General features: G+C 51.7%; 1 protein-coding gene and 5 non-coding genes across 6 annotated transcripts in view; all 6 read left to right on the forward strand.

Annotated features, from left to right (window-relative positions):
* Nucleotides 1-15,842, forward strand: part of LOC149341005 (uncharacterized) — a 45,706-nt gene that overhangs the window by 17,091 nt on the left and 12,773 nt on the right. The gene's annotated exons all lie outside the window — the stretch shown is intronic.
* Nucleotides 3,905-3,977, forward strand: TRNAA-AGC (transfer RNA alanine (anticodon AGC)). Its single transcript has one exon. It is a non-coding gene; the product is annotated as a tRNA-Ala (tRNA).
* TRNAA-AGC (transfer RNA alanine (anticodon AGC)) lies at nt 4,152-4,224 on the forward strand. Its single transcript has one exon. It is a non-coding gene; the product is annotated as a tRNA-Ala (tRNA).
* Nucleotides 4,399-4,471, forward strand: TRNAA-AGC (transfer RNA alanine (anticodon AGC)). Its single transcript has one exon. It is a non-coding gene; the product is annotated as a tRNA-Ala (tRNA).
* Nucleotides 4,646-4,718, forward strand: TRNAA-AGC (transfer RNA alanine (anticodon AGC)). Its single transcript has one exon. It is a non-coding gene; the product is annotated as a tRNA-Ala (tRNA).
* TRNAA-AGC (transfer RNA alanine (anticodon AGC)) lies at nt 15,332-15,404 on the forward strand. Its single transcript has one exon. It is a non-coding gene; the product is annotated as a tRNA-Ala (tRNA).

The following is a 15,842-nucleotide window of genomic DNA, read 5'->3' on the forward strand; positions in this document are numbered from 1 at the left end:
ACGAAACTACACAGAAGCGCTGGCAAAAGGGAAAAGCGGAAACTGTACACGAACGATGCACACCAAGAACTCGAGCAACAAGCAACGAGGAAGAAGTAGGGCTAGCAGAATCGAGTTTCAAGCAAAAGCAAGCAGAATAATCAAAAGATATGACAAGGGTATGACATCAGAGCACCGTCAACCTTGGCATCGTCCCGCTGCCATTGCCGCTGCTCTGAGGGAACGCTGTCATAAAAATTTTTACAAAGCAAGCGCTATACTTTCTAACAAAATGCACACAACTAAAACATTTTAAAAAGGAATCACTGCAATTGTTTTTGAATGCTTTTGAAACACAAAATATGTCCTAATTATTTTCCTCTTCTAGTCGTGTCTGTCCACTCATTTCATTTTGGCGCTTTAGTTCTACTGATTTGATGTCGCTAGCACTTGGTTCTCGACCGCATTCGAGCTCCGGCTTCGCGACCTATTTCAATTGACCTTGGCACAGCTGCCGATGAACTCGTCACACATGCGTGCGCGCACATACAGACACAAACTCGCGCGCGCATTCCTATCGCCTTCCACGAGCTTATCTGCTTTCCGGTGTATCAAGGCATTCAACTGGGTGACAGGAAGCGAATATTTTACTTGTGCTCATTGGCCTTTTTGCCTTTTAGAGAATTAGATTTACGTTATGTGAGCATCGGTGCAAAACTGCTTTACTGTACCGAGGATAAGAAAAAAAAAACCACCGACTGTTCAGCCATCCGGTATTTCACAGCTATGCTGAGAAAAAGCTACTCCATGACTAACCAATTTCATATCCCCAAGGGTGGTAATCACAGGCAAACAATATCACACAATACACTAATACACAATAAACAATACACTATAAGCGGTTCAGAAAAGCAGTACTGATAGGAAGTAGACAGCATACTGCAATTTCAAAGCTCACTTTAGCTTGAAGGATAATAGCACATGCACAGACGCTGTCTTAAGTGCCTTCTTTTTATTTTAATAATCAAAAGCTAACAGTCAGTTTCAGTACTTTGTGAACACAGGGTAATTAGATCCGGATATATTATTGAAAGGAGTACTAGATGCTGTAAGATAAACAGCACTTCACTTCTGCCTGTAGAAATTTATGATGGCGTTGTTCGTTACTAGCGTCAGAAAATAGGGATTCAAAAAAGCCTTCCTGTTGCATGACGAACACGGAAAGCTTAAAATTTTAAGCAACGACACATTAAGAAACAAGCGATGCGACCTAGGAAAAAGTTAGTTGCTTAAAGAAATCTTAACATTGCGTCATAAAGAAAACAGTAACGCAACCCCATACAGCCCAGACAACCCGAGTGACACAATAAATTACGTATAGAAGGCGACAGAAGCACGAATGCGCATTTTGCTGTCATTCAAGCGCGTAACGTTATCGTCACCTCTTTATTATGCACCATTGTTTAATGGTCCCCTTAACGCTAATTCGGCCATTTAATAACCCGGCACACCTTTGTCGAACCGTTACCAAACGCGTGGTCAGACGCGAGTACAGCTTGATCGCTTGCTGCTGATTGAAACTACGTCCACGAGCCTTTTGTGCACTTTACGCTATTCGCAAGAGTTCTGGCATGAACCACTTGAACTTACCTCACACAAACGTGTGTTTCATGTCGGCACGAACTTCTCCCGGCTCATCCTATGAAGCCAGGCAAGGCTGGATGTTAAATTTCCCCTTTGGAATGGAGAAAAAGTCCTTCCCGACTGTGCTTGGCTGCTGCACCCAAAAGTGCAGCAGCCTGGCATGTGGCGTAGCAGCGCTCTTTTCTTCAAACACCGAGGGACAAGCACGAAACGTAAGAATTCCCGCACAACCACTGGAGCGAAAGGCGTCCCCGCTGCATCTGTTTGTAAGCTTGATGGTGAAGGCGGAGCGCAACACACTACGTGACCTATGTTGACCAACCGGTGGCACAGCGGCGCGGGGTAGCGCTGGAAAGGGACTGCGTTATTCTGGACTAATCCGTAGACTCTACCCTCAATGACCACGTCTGCGATGGAGACGAGCTGCGCGCAGACGCGCGGCACTATGGCTGGGCTCGCATGCCGCGAGATGTGCGCGTGAACAGATGGGGCTAACCTGGGCTACAGGACAGAGCATAGGCTGCTTAACGCCATGCACTGGCTTCGCCCAGCACGTGACTAGGAAGACGCTACTGTCGCTGCTGCTTTGTTCCGGCGGCAGCGCTGCACTTATGCAGCGGGGGGTGTCTGGGAGTTTCGTTGAAGTTCGTTTAGACTTGCCCCCGTGTTCTCCCTCCGCTCAGCGTCCGTTCCGGCGGCAAGGTTACCCGCGGTGCGCCGACAACGCGAGCTAATCGTTTAACCTTGAAAATGCATGAGCGCTCTTCGTGCGCCCAGGTGAACCGCGATGACAGCGCTCTCATCCACGACTTGATAAACTAACCCTCTGCTTTGCGTTTTCTGAGTCGCCCGCGAGAGAGCTTCCCAGCGATGTTGGTTCCGAGATGAGCGCCAGCGGCTGCTAACAGCGTGTCGCGCGTCGTGACCGTTTTTTTTTTGCGCTCTGCCGGAAAGAGCAGCTGTTATTCTCCCGGCGTTTAAATCGAAGAGGGTGGCTGCTAAAAAAAATAGGTCAGGAGGGTTGAATGGTACGGCAAAACAGCGCTGACGGACGGGACGGAAGAAGATGAGACAAACACATGCGCTGATGTGAGGAGGGTTACCGCTGTGCAATGTGAGATTCAACGACAGCTGTTAAGGTATTCATATTTTACGATATGTTGAGATAGAGAGGAGAGACTAGCTCTCCTGTCCAGTCTGACGCTATAAGAGCGTGGAACCACCGATAACCCTCTCATTTCGCAGCAGGTGCCAGAGAAAGACCGCGCTATATTCTTCCGCTCTCGCCATACCCCCCCCCCCCCCCCCCTTTCCTATCAAGGTAACATCTTCCGGACGGTTCCTGTGGCAACCACACATTAGTTGCGCTCCAATCTCGCTATATTCATATTCTTATCCTTCAACGGTAACCGTCCTCCTCCTCCCCCTTCCGGGGTACCTATTTTCTCCGGGAGGTTGTCTTTGAAACCACCCTCTGCTTGCGTCTTATGCTTTCGCCATGCCTTCCTCTTTATACGGTGGGTTGGTTTAGCAAGTCCGTTAGTCAGCGAAAGCCAGTGGCGCTTTGAGGCCTCCCCCCCCCCCCCCAGGTTCCTCGACGAACAGTCCTGACTTACAATAAACGTTTATGTCTCTCTTTCTCCGGTTGGTGATTCCTCCACGCTCGCCACATCCTCCTTGTTCCAAGGTGACCTCCCTCCCGACAGTTCCCGTAACAACCCCTAATAACCGTCCGGTAACGCATTTCTAAGTCTCCCATATACTCGTCCTTCAACGGCAAACCTATTATTCCTTCCAGGGTAACTACGCTCCGGGTAGTTCTTTTGGCAACCATCCACCAGTTGGACCTTCTTATCCTCTCGCGATACAGCCACCTTTACGCTATAACCACCCTCCGGATGGTTCCTATGGCAATGCACCGACCGGTTACGCCGATTACTCTGACTACTACGACTGCTCCGACTACTACTGTTACTGCTACTGGACGCGAAACCCAGGAACTGCGTTGTAAAAAATCATATACCTACCCTGTGGCTCGATCATGCTAGACAGCGCAGAGTTCATACAATTCAATTGTGTTCCCATGCAATGTCGAAGAATTGGCGCTTGGATCCTTTTGTTTTCTCATGTTCCTCCACATTTCTCCTGACTTTGTAGTTGAGAAAGAGGGAACAATGACGAGCAGAACCGGTTCACTGCAAGTTTACGGAGCTTATTCTATTGCGGCATCCACGCGGTCTCACACTCTCATGGCGCGAGATCGCTGACGTCCCCCTCCGTCGGGGGTGTAGCTCAGATGGTAGAGCGCTCGCTTAGCATGCGAGAGGTACTGGGATCGATACCCAGCACCTCCACTGAACTTTTTGTTTTCTCACAGTCCACGAGATTTCCCTTGTGTCTGTAGTCGAGGAAGAGAGAACACTGACGAGCAGAACCTGTTCACTGCAAGTTTACGGAGCTTATTCTATTGCGGCATCCACGCGGTCTCACACTCTCATGGCGCGAGATCGCTGACGTCCCCCTCCGTCGGGGGTGTAGCTCAGATGGTAGAGCGCTCGCTTAGCATGCGAGAGGTACTGGGATCGATACCCAGCACCTCCACTGAACTTTTTGTTTTCTCACAGTCCACGAGATTTCCCTTGTGTCTGTAGTCGAGGAAGAGAGAACACTGACGAGCAGAACCGGTTCACTGCAAGTTTACGGAGCTTATTCTATTGCGGCATCCACGCGGTCTCACACTCTCATGGCGCGAGATCGCTGACGTCCCCCTCCGTCGGGGGTGTAGCTCAGATGGTAGAGCGCTCGCTTAGCATGCGAGAGGTACTGGGATCGATACCCAGCACCTCCACTGAACTTTTTATTTTCTCACAGTCCACGAGATTTCTCTTGTGTCTGTAGTCGAGGAAGAGAGAACACTGACGAGCAGAACCGGTTCACTGCAAGTTTACGAAGCTTATTCTATTGCGGCATCCACGCGGTCTCACACTCTCATGGCGCGAGATCGCTGACGTCCCCCTCCGTCGGGGGTGTAGCTCAGATGGTAGAGCGCTCGCTTAGCATGCGAGAGGTACTGGGATCGATACCCAGCACCTCCACTGAACTTTTTGTTTTCTCACAGTCCACGAGATTTCTCTCTCTTGTGTCTGTAGTCGAGGAAGAGAGAACACTGACGAGCAGAACCGGTTCACTGCAAGTTTACGGCGCTTATTCTATTGCGGCATCCACGCGGTCTCACACTCTCATGGCGCGAGATCGCTGACGTCCCCCTCCGTCGGGGGTGTAGCTCAGATTCTACTTCCAGCCACCGAGCGTGACGGACGCAGAATCATGGGCTCCCACGGAGCGGCGATAGCGGCCGTTGCCGGCCGCGGAAACAGGTTTGCCAGCGACGCTGATAAGGACTACGAGATCGTTTTGCCTACCCTGCCCACCGGACGTGTTGTTTTAAACACGGTTTTTCTGCACGGTGTTGCGTCTGCCACCAGTTGTTGGCGCTGATGGGTCGGTTGGGGGTCGTTGCTAGCTCGCTGCTGTTGCTGCTGCTCGCTTGACGGAACCGTGGTCAAGCTTCGACACCCGTTCCCACCACCACCAGGACAGGAGTGCCGCCATGTCAAAGAGTTAAGTGATGGGAGGAAGATTACAAGAGGGTTTATTTACATCTTTTTACATCATGGTTAGAGGTGAGAAAGGCTTGAAGTGAGCTCAAAATGAGGCGAAGTGAGCTGATCTGCCGCATTCGTTCTCGACATTTATAGCCTTCTCGTTCCCCAAAGTCCCTAGGTTGAGGACGCCCACGCCGGGGTGGGAGGGGCCCAGATCACAAACAACAAACTTGTGCGCACAAACACACCACTGCACTTAGGGCCACGCCCACGTCACATGTTGAGTCTGAGGGAGAGAAGGTTGTCGTCGAGGTAGTGTTGACTGGTAGGTGATGGCCTCCGGCCAGCCGAAGGTTTCTGCGGGTCACCGACATCTGTTAAACATCAAATGCCACCCGCCGCTCGAGGCCGGACGCGAGGTCACGAAAACGCCGTAAGTGGTTCCTCGTGCTTGGGTCGGAGATGATGCCAGCCAGCTTGTCGCGGTGCTTGGCACACCAAAGAGCAACCGGAGACGAGGCCCTTTGTTCCCCGGCATGGCTACGGCAAATGGGGAAGATAACGTTCGTCTCCCCGAGGCGGCGGCGGCGTTCTACACGTGCAGGCACTTCAAAAAGGGGGTCTGGTTTTGGTCCTGCATTCCAACCGGGCAAACTCCGTAATTGAAGCCAGCTGTCACCTGGGTCCTCTCAGTGCGTGCGGTCCATGGCGGCAGGCCCGAAAGTAATCACGCTGAAGTCGCTCGCAGCCATATACAGTGGAAACAGGTGTGTTGGCTGGTTCCAAACGAGACCCGCTGGCGTCGATCTTAATAGCTCCTCCGCGGCCGGGAAAATCTCGAATGGCCAGCGTTCCCCACCGCTGGGCAGGAAGAGATGGGCTCGCGTCCACGTTGATATCTTGGCTTGCAACATCAACTCCCAAGGCAAACCCAAAACACCAAACCACCAACAAAGGAAAGCGCAGATGGGACGTTCCAAACAACAAAGCACCGCTCCACGCGCAAGCGCTTGGAATTCACTCAAGACCCACCAGGCTTCCTTTTAGTTCCAAACAAAATCCTGCTCCAGAATACTGACCCCTCAATTTTGCCCGAATTTAGGGTCAAAGCGAGCGTCCGCGTCACATCTGAGGTCGCCAAAGACAGACTGCCACATTGTACGATAAGCGGTGGTGTGTCAAAGCCTACAAATTTTGAATAGAAACTCCATTCCTTATCAATCAAGCTCTGATCCCAAATACCACCCGAATATCGAAAGTCTGCTTAAAATTTGGCCCACGCTCAGTTTAATCCCCTGGCTCTTCTCAAAGAACCTTGATCGCTCGAGACTATTAACTGCTCCAGTTAAACTCACAAAAATGCGACTGCTCATCAAAATCGGTACTCATTCCAGTACAGGCGCAATACTTCTCTTATACTCGTTGTGTCAGGCACCATAACCTATACACAAGCTGCTACAGCTGTTCTCCACAAAATTCGGCAGCCACTTCAGTTGGTCAATCTCCGAATACCACAATCGGCTGATTAACCACTCGCCAGTAAACAAGAGTACGCAGATATGCACAGCCATGCGCACTTTCTTGGCCTTTGCAAGGCATTAGCTACACTGCCGTTAATGTAGCAACAAGACCTTGGTATCTCAACCGAGTCTGACATGTCTGAGTCTACTATCCATACAAAAGAAACCTGTGCCAACCTTCACACACAGCAAAACTTAAATGCTCTGAACGGTTCCAACTATCCAAACAGCACATGGTCTACTCAGGAATCTTCGCTACACTCCTTTAAGTGCCCTTATTTCTCGGTAGCATGGCAAATTGAACTCTCATTTCTAACTCAGACTTTAATCTTTCTCAATTTTAAGAGAAAACACAGTAACGTCCAATCATTCTAAATCTTTAGCTCAAAACAAAGTAGCCTTTCCCTTTATGATTTCGCACACAAAAAAAAAAGGGAACAAAAAAAAACGCTACTTGGAATGGCTGCGCGGGGGTGAAAGCTGACTCACCTCCGCCGTGTCGAAGTGATTAGCCCTTCAGACGCGCCCTCTGGGGTCGCGCTTTGACTGATGACACTGCTGTCATTTCGCTACAAAAGGCCACTGAAAAAAGCCATCTTCGACTCCCTCTGTCGTCTCCGCGCCCCCTCGACACGCTCAGAAAGCCTTGGTAGCGCCTGCAAAGTCGAGAACCGGCTCTTGGCAACGCACAGCGACCAGCGCGGGAAGCTGTTCTTTGTTGTCGCCCCCAGCACGAAGCTCGGCTACCCTTTCGCCCTGCGCGCTTCCGGGAATCCAGTGCCGAAAGTGAAGGACGCATCCTTTTTTTCAACTGCGCGCGGTGAACATGCCTGCGTGCTGGGTCTCTGTTTCTCAATCCCTGTGCTCGCATGCGCTGACGGTCGCGCAACCTAGCGCCTTCCGGTCTCTTGGGCCGCTTTGCCTTTTCCCTTTCCGCCTTCTTGTCAGGTACGGGTTGTCTGGGCTTTCCCGCAGGCCGATGCCCTTTGAAAAACCCTCCTTTTTCTCTGCTTGGAAGATGCGGTCTTCCCTTTCTGTTATTGCGGTCCGGTTTACAACAATCCCCGTGTGTCGCCTCACCAGTAACTTTAGCCGCAAGCTTGCGAGCTCTAATGCGGGAAGGCTTCTCTTTCCCTTCTGCCGCATTTTCATCTGTGCTAACACTAGCACTTGTCCGCGCACGTGAATTTAGGGCCTGAAATTTCATCCGTTTCCTTTTTGTCCTCGCCCTCTTCCTTTTTCGCTTTGGACTTTCCGCGTGCACCGCATGAGCCAAGACTGTTTCCTCCAGCCCTTGACATGCATCGCGTGATCCTTCCTTAGTCACAAAATTGACCTCTTTGCCTTCGCAACAGATGGTCATCTCCACAGAGCTGACAGACGGACCTTCAGCTGCCCCGGAAATGAGCAGTTCGCTCCCCTGAAGGTAGTCCTCTGCAGCTGGCTTATCGCTCTCAGTGCTTTCCTCCGAAACGCACTGCTCCTTTCGAATCGGGCTCTCTTCCTGTGTCTCAGCCTGGCTTTCAATACTGCGTTTTAACTCAACAGCAGCTTCGCACTCTTGATACGCCAGCTTCGCCGAGATATCCACAACACTGGCTTGGTCACTCACGCTCTGAGTGGTTTCCTCTGAAACGCACTGCTCATCTAGAATCGGGCTCTCGTCCTTTTTCTCAGCATGACGTTCAATACTGCGTTTTAACCCAACAGCAGCTCCACACTCTTTATTCGCCAGCTTCGCCGAGGTAGCCACAACATTGGCTTGTTCACTGACGCCGCAGTGACGCTTTAACTCACAGTTGCCACGATTCTCAATCACTAAAGGGCTTCTTTTTGTTTCCTTTTCGAAACGTCTACCTTTGGGGAAGTTATCCCTTTCACACCCGTGCCGGTTAGTCGCCTGTACAGGCCCCTTTCTAGCGTCCTCACGCTTAACCAACTCGGCCACGGTTCCTACTCTCACTGCACAGCCTCTATTCGGAGCTCTCTGTTTTCTAAACCGTCCGTGCCAGTTAGACTCTATTTCTCGGCCCTTATTCGCAGGTTTGCGACTACCTGACTGGGCGACGGTCTGTTTAGCTAGCTTGGGAAGTCTCTCTTGGCTCGGCTTTGTCCGACGCCATCCGTGCCCTCTCCACTCGTTTTCTGAACGAGCTCTAGTGGAGTTACTCCTAGCTAACTCTGAGACTGTCTCTGTAGCCTCTCTACTTTGGCCGCGCTCTGTCGTGTACCATCCATGCCTGCTGTGCGCCAATTCGCAATCCTTTCTTACGGCGTCACGTCTCTCTAACTCGGCGATGGACTGGAACATTGAAGGCCCTGTCTGGACGGAGATAGCGTCACTCTTTGCCACTTCGTCCCCATTAAGCCCGTTGAGCTTTGCGAGCCGCCTTTTCTCAGCCTCGAGTTTAAGCTCTTTTAGCTCCGTTGCTAGTTTCTGCATAGCCTCTTCCCGAGCTTTTTTTCTCTCCTGTAGCTGTGCGTCGAGTTCCTCTCTTTCCGCTTCCTCAGCTCTTTTACGCTCCTGTAGCTGTGCTTCCTCAGCTCTTTTACGCTGCTCTTCTTTTACCCACTTTTGCATATTATCCCAAGCAATTTGAAAATCATCCTCTTCCTCCGTTTCCAAATTTTGGATTGCTTGGACAATATCCGAATCTTCCGCTCTTTCCTCCACATCCACTCCTAACTCATCGCACAAGAACAACAGTTCTGTCCTCGACAACCTCGTCAGGTCCACGGTCGCTGCTTTCAAATATTGGCTTTGCTCGCTCATGGTGATTCTGAGCAACTACCCCTGTGCTACAGACATACAAACATCGATCAACCAGCAGTTCAAATTATTAACCCAGAATTTGAAGCCTGGAGGATCCAAAGCAAAAGCCAAACACTCACCCGCAGATGCAGCACCATGTCACCAGGTTCATCACACCGCTGCCAACCAGTTGTTGGCGCTGCCACCCGTTGTTGGCGAAGATGGGTCGGTTCGGGGTCGTTGCTAGCTCGCTGCTGTTGCTGCTGCTCGCTTGACGGAACCGTGGTCAAGCTTCGACACCCGTTCCCACCACCACCAGGACAGGAGTGCCGCCATGTCAAAGAGTTAAGTGATGGGAGGAAGATTACAAGAGGGTTTATTTACATCTTTTTACATCATGGTTAGAGGTGAGAAAGGCTTGAAGTGAGCTCAAAATGAGGCGAAGTGAGCTGATCTGCCGCATTCGTTCTCGACATTTATAGCCTTCTCGTTCCCCAAAGTCCCTAGGTTGAGGACGCCCACGCCGGGGTGGGAGGGGCCCAGATCACAAACAACAAACTTGTGCGCACAAACACACCACTGCACTTAGGGCCACGCCCACGTCACATGTTGAGTCTGAGGGAGAGAAGGTTGTCGTCGAGGTAGTGTTGACTGGTAGGTGATGGCCTCCGGCCAGCCGAAGGTTTCTGCGGGTCACCGACATCTGTTAAACATCAAATGCCACCCGCCGCTCGAGGCCGGACGCGAGGTCACGAAAACGCCGTAAGTGGTTCCTCGTGCTTGGGTCGGAGATGATGCCAGCCAGCTTGTCGCGGTGCTTGGCACACCAAAGAGCAACCGGAGACGAGGCCCTTTGTTCCCCGGCATGGCTACGGCAAATGGGGAAGATAACGTTCGTCTCCCCGAGGCGGCGGCGGCGTTCTACACGTGCAGGCACTTCAAAAAGGGGGTCTGGTTTTGGTCCTGCATTCCAACCGGGCAAACTCCGTAATTGAAGCCAGCTGTCACCTGGGTCCTCTCAGTGCGTGCGGTCCATGGCGGCAGGCCCGAAAGTAATCACGCTGAAGTCGCTCGCAGCCATATACAGTGGAAACAGGTGTGTTGGCTGGTTCCAAACGAGACCCGCTGGCGTCGATCTTAATAACGGCGACGTGCGTGTGCGACCCTACAGGGTCGAAGACTTCAGAGATGCCCTCGCTAACGTTGGTGCGCACCCCGACGTCGTGGCGTTGGGGGCGTACCAGATTAACCACGTGTGGGCTGTGACCTTCAGCAGCGCTGACGCCGCAAAGAAACTGGCCGCGATGAAGGAGCTCGAGGTTAAGGGACGACGCTGCATCGTCTTCGACCCAGAAGACCACCAGGTGAAGCTGCGCCTCCACTGGATGCTTCACGGCGTCACCGACGAGGACATCCGGACTGCATTCGCGGCGTTCGGAAACGTGACCGAGGTCACCCGGGAGCGTTGGCGCGTCGCTGGCATGAAGGAGAAGGGGTCCACCACGAGGACCGTGCTCCTAAAGATGAAGCCAGGCATTAAGGTGGACGACCTGCCCCACCAGGTTCGAGTTGCGGGCGAGTTGGCTCTCGTGGTGTGCCCGGGCGGCCGATGCAGTGTCTGCGCTGCGGCGGCGCAGGGCACGTGCGCCGTGATTGCAAGGTGCCCAGGTGCTCGAAGTGCCGACGCTACGGACACTCCGAGGCTGACTGCGTGCGCACCTACGCGTCGGCTACCGGGCGTGTAGCGGCGAGTGACTCCGCAGAGCTCATGGACGTCGTCGAAGCGGAGGAAGCAGCGAGCGGCATCGACGACACGGGCAAAACGGAGGGGGTTGAGCCTACTGGTTCGACCAGCAACACCGACGCGGCTGGCGCAAAGGAGAGCGGGTCGCCCATCTGTGACCAACTTTTGACGCCTCTGGAGACGCCCAAAGATAACCCGAGCCTCCCAGAGCACGTGGAAGCGGAAACAAAGGCGGCCAGCGAGAACCGCGACGACAAGGCCGACGCCCGCATGAACACCGGCGTGACCACCCCTGCAAAGCGTCCGCACGCCGAGACCAAGGCCGACGGGGAGAAGACAGCCGAGCCCAGCGTGGAGGAACCGCCGGCAAAGACGCCGCAAGCACGACGGCCTAGTCTGCGACCGCGCCCAAAGGTTCCGGCTGACAAGCGTGGCGGCGACAAGGCGCCGCCTGACCAGGAGCACGTGCTCGCGCCGGATGACACCGGCCGGGACGGCATCGTCTAGCGACATGCTGGACGCGGGAGGTAAGCACCATGCTTTCGGTCTCTTCTTCCTAAGTTAAAATGGCTTCTGCAACTCCGTTTAAAGTCGCCACCCTAAATGTCAGAGGCCTGGCAGGTAAAAGAAAACAAAGCCAGCTGTACCGACTTATAACGGAGCAAGATATTGATATACTGGCAGTGCAGGAGACCAAAGTCGACGGGGAGGAGGAGACCGGGAGCATGGTGCGACGTTTCACGTCTAGGTATTTTGCCGTCGTTAGCCATGCATTAGGCACATCGGCTGGCTGTATTCTTTTTGTTAAGAAGTTGCCCGGGATAGAAGTACACGGTCATCATTCGTGCCTGTCGGGTCGATACGTGTCCATCGATTTTTCGCTCTGTAACATCGACTGGCGCATTGTTTGTCTGTATGCACCTAATGTTGTTGATGGCCGAGCCGCGTTTTTTGAAAGCGTCGAAGGACGGCTTCGCACGGACAGACAGCTGATTGTTATGGGCGATTACAACTGCGTCCTTAGTGCGCGCGACAAGACAAGCGTCCGAGGTTTCAGGGATAAAAGCACTGAAGTGTTGTTGCAAATGATTGTGAACTGCAACCTCGAGGATGTGGCAGAGTGTGTTGAAGGAGCGCGTGCGGTAAGGTACACACGATTCGAGGGCTCTAGTCACGCAAGGCTAGACCGCATTTATGCATCCGCGGATACTGTATCTAAATGCAATAGTTATGTAGTTCTGCCGGTTTCATTTTCTGACCACTGTTTGGTTCAGTGCTGCATAGGAATCATTAAGAAGGGGAATGGTTTTTCGTGGGAAATGTGGAAGTTAAACGACAAGCTACTTCAGGACGAATTTTATAACCGAGCTGTAATTGAAGAAATAGCAAAAATAGAACCAAGTAGCAACATGAGGATTTGGCAGCAGTGGGAGCTCACCAAAGAAACTTTAAAACTAAAAGCCATAGAAAGAGCCACCTGTATACGTCATGAGGAAAAAAAAACAGGAAATGGAGCTAAAGGCACTGCTTCAGAAGATGATAAAACAGGAATGCCGAGCGCCTGGTAAATGGATAGACGACATAAGAAAAACCAAACAAAAGCTAGAGCTTATCGAAGAAGAACGTTATCGGGGAGCGCTGGTGAGGGCAAGGGCAGAAGACGTGGCAGCAGGGGAAGCGCCAACGAAACGTGCGCTTGGTTTGGAAAAAGCCCACGCCGAAAGAAATCACATTCATGAAATAGAATGGGGAGGTGTTTCAAAAACGGACATCGATCATATCAAAACAGCTTTTTTCAAGCATTAGCAGGCGCTGTTCGCAGTGCATCCGGTAGATGCTATCACATTTAAGGAGGCGTTTCTAGCCGAGATGCCGCGTCTGGACGACGAAACTAAAGACAGATTAGAGCAGGAGATAACTCAAGGGGAAGTTGCGCAAGCAATAGGCAGTTTGAACCCAGGTAAGTCGCCTGGACCGGACGGGTTCATCGCGGCATTCTACAAAGCATTTAAAAACGTAATTTCCCCGGTCTTGCAGGTAATCTTTAATGAAGCCTATAAAGTAAAAGCACTGCCTCCGTCCTATGGCTCGTCCCATACTGTGCTGATTACGAAAACGGACGACATAGACAGGTTACGACTGGTAACAGCATACCGACCCATAGCACTCACTAACGTCGAGTACAAAATTTACATGAAGGTTCTGGCACGAAGGCTGTAGACCGTGATTCATTTATTAGTTGGTCCGCATCAGATCTGCGGCATTAAAGGGCGGTCTATTTTTACAAATATTCACGTTGCGCGCAGTGTCTTAGAAACATGTGATGACACTAATGGACAGGTGGCTATTCTCCAGATCGATTTAGAAAAGGCTTTTGACTGCGTTGCCCATGAACTTTTGTTTGCAGTATTAGGACATGTTAACGTTGGTTCTGTTATTCGCGAGGGTGTGGCCCTGGCGTACCGGAACTGCACGACGAGATTGATCGTTAATAAGAGTCTGGGGGCCCCCATTAGCGTGCAGCGTTCGGTGCGCCAGGGCTGTCCCCTCAGCCCCCTTTTATTTTGTATTTATGTGGAGACCCTTTGTTTAAAGATACTGAAAAACATGAGTATTACCGGATTCAGATTACAAGCAGCCGAAGTAAAGCTCTTGGCGTACGCTGATGACATTGCTGTGTTTGCTGTTGACAAGAGAGGCATAAGCGAGGCTGTTCAATGTGTACGCGATTTCAGCCAAGCTACAGGCAGCGGGGTTAACTGGTCGAAGTGCCTCGGGCTTTGGCATGGTCGGTGGGCATTTACGCCTGAACGGTTTGCCAGCGTGCCTTGGACGACGACACCAGTTAAATACTTGGGCGTTCCGCTGGATGCCTACCGTGACAGTGCAAAGTATTGGACAGGACAGGTCAAGGAGATACGGGAGAGAGCGGATAAGTGGAAAGGAACGACCTTGTCGATTTTCGCCAAAGCCACTGTTTGCAACTTGTTCTTTATCAGCAGGCTCTGGTACGTAATGCAGGTGTTGCACTGTTCACGGTTAAGTATTCAAAAGCTGCACAGAATTTTCGCCGTCTTCATCTGGTCGTCTGAATGGGAGCGCTGCAGCCGGACGAACCTGTTTCGACGGGTACAAGACGGCGGGCTGGGACTGGGCCATTTGTTTTTGAGACAGCTGGTCAATCGTTTTTTGTTTTTTCGGGACACAAGAGACCCGTTTTTGCGTACCGTATGCCAAGTTAGGCTGCGGCATCTACTTCCAGAGTACATAGTCGGAACTGCTGAGGTGTATAGTAGGGTCACCGGTTTTTACTGGGAAATCGTTGCCAGTGTAAGGTTTCTTTCCGCGCGGTTTTCAAATGACTTTCTGTCCACTGTGAAACGAAAGAAACTGTACCGTGCTTTGTGTGATGTAGTTTTCCCGGTGCCCTTGTACAGGGCCTTGTACAGTGGAGGCCCAGGCAGAGATGTCTTAAAGAGAGTGAAAAAAATGCAAGTGCCCCCAGGCACAAAAACCTTCTTTTTTAAGCTGCACACCGGAACCTTACCGGTTAAAAAATTTTTAGAGGGAAAGGAATTATTTTTACCCTGGGGATCCCATTGTTGGATTTGCAGGAAGCCTGAAACAATAGGCCATGTATTTTTACACTGTTGGGAAGGGGTTTATTTTTGGGATGTATTGCAGCGAACGCTAAAGAAAGAATTTCCACTTGACCCGTACGGCATCCGGTACTTATGTGTTGAAAATGAGGATGGGGTGCCTTTTGACTTAATAATGCTTACAGGCCTCCACTGTATATGGCGCTCTCGAATGGCAGGCTGTCATTGCGACAGAGACGCAAGACCTGCCAGAATCTACTTCCGTGAATGTATGGACATGTTTCTGGCCATTCAGAAAGCCGCTGCGGCGCCTCCGGAGTGGCTCTCAAGACTAGAGCCGCTCTGTACTCTGCCTGAATTTTAAGTTGACGAAGCCAGGTTCATACTGGCTGACCACGAGTCGTATGTACATAGCGTATGTAGTGTTTTGTTGATTGTTTGTCTTGTTTAATTTTCTATGCAAAAGCCAGGCAATAAAGAAAAAAAAAGGGGGTGTAGCTCAGATGGTAGAGCGCTCGCTTAGCATGCGAGAGGTACTGGGATCGATACCCAGCACCTCCACTGAACTTTTTGTTTTCTCACAGTCCACGAGATTTCTCTTGTGTCTGTAGTCGAGGAAGAGAGAACACTGACGAGCAGAACCGGTTCACTGCAAGTTTACGGCGCAAGTTTACGGGTGTCCGCACATACGCTGCCGCAACGGTGCCAGCGCTCAGAGAGGAGAGACCGGAAGACATTATGGACGTCGTCGAGGCTGAGGAGGCAGCAAAAGAGACCGATGGTGTGGAAAGCTCTGCGGTAGCCCCCACCGTGACAACTCCGACGACCACGGAAAAGGAGGCGGGCGAGGGCGTGAATAAGACACAGGCACTGCCATCCGTTGTTTCGGAGGCGCCTGTGAGCGAGGAAGCGCCCCTTCAAGGGACAAGTGCTCCGGAAACATCGGCGGCTGAGAACACGAATGCGGAAAACGGCGGCCGGTCAACGAGCGCTGGCAGT

The sequence above is a fragment of the Amblyomma mixtum genome, chromosome 6 (genome assembly GCF_055824585.1).
Source record: "Amblyomma mixtum isolate Tamu chromosome 6, ASM5582458v1, whole genome shotgun sequence".
In the NCBI taxonomy this organism is placed as follows: Eukaryota; Metazoa; Arthropoda; class Arachnida; order Ixodida; family Ixodidae; genus Amblyomma; species Amblyomma mixtum.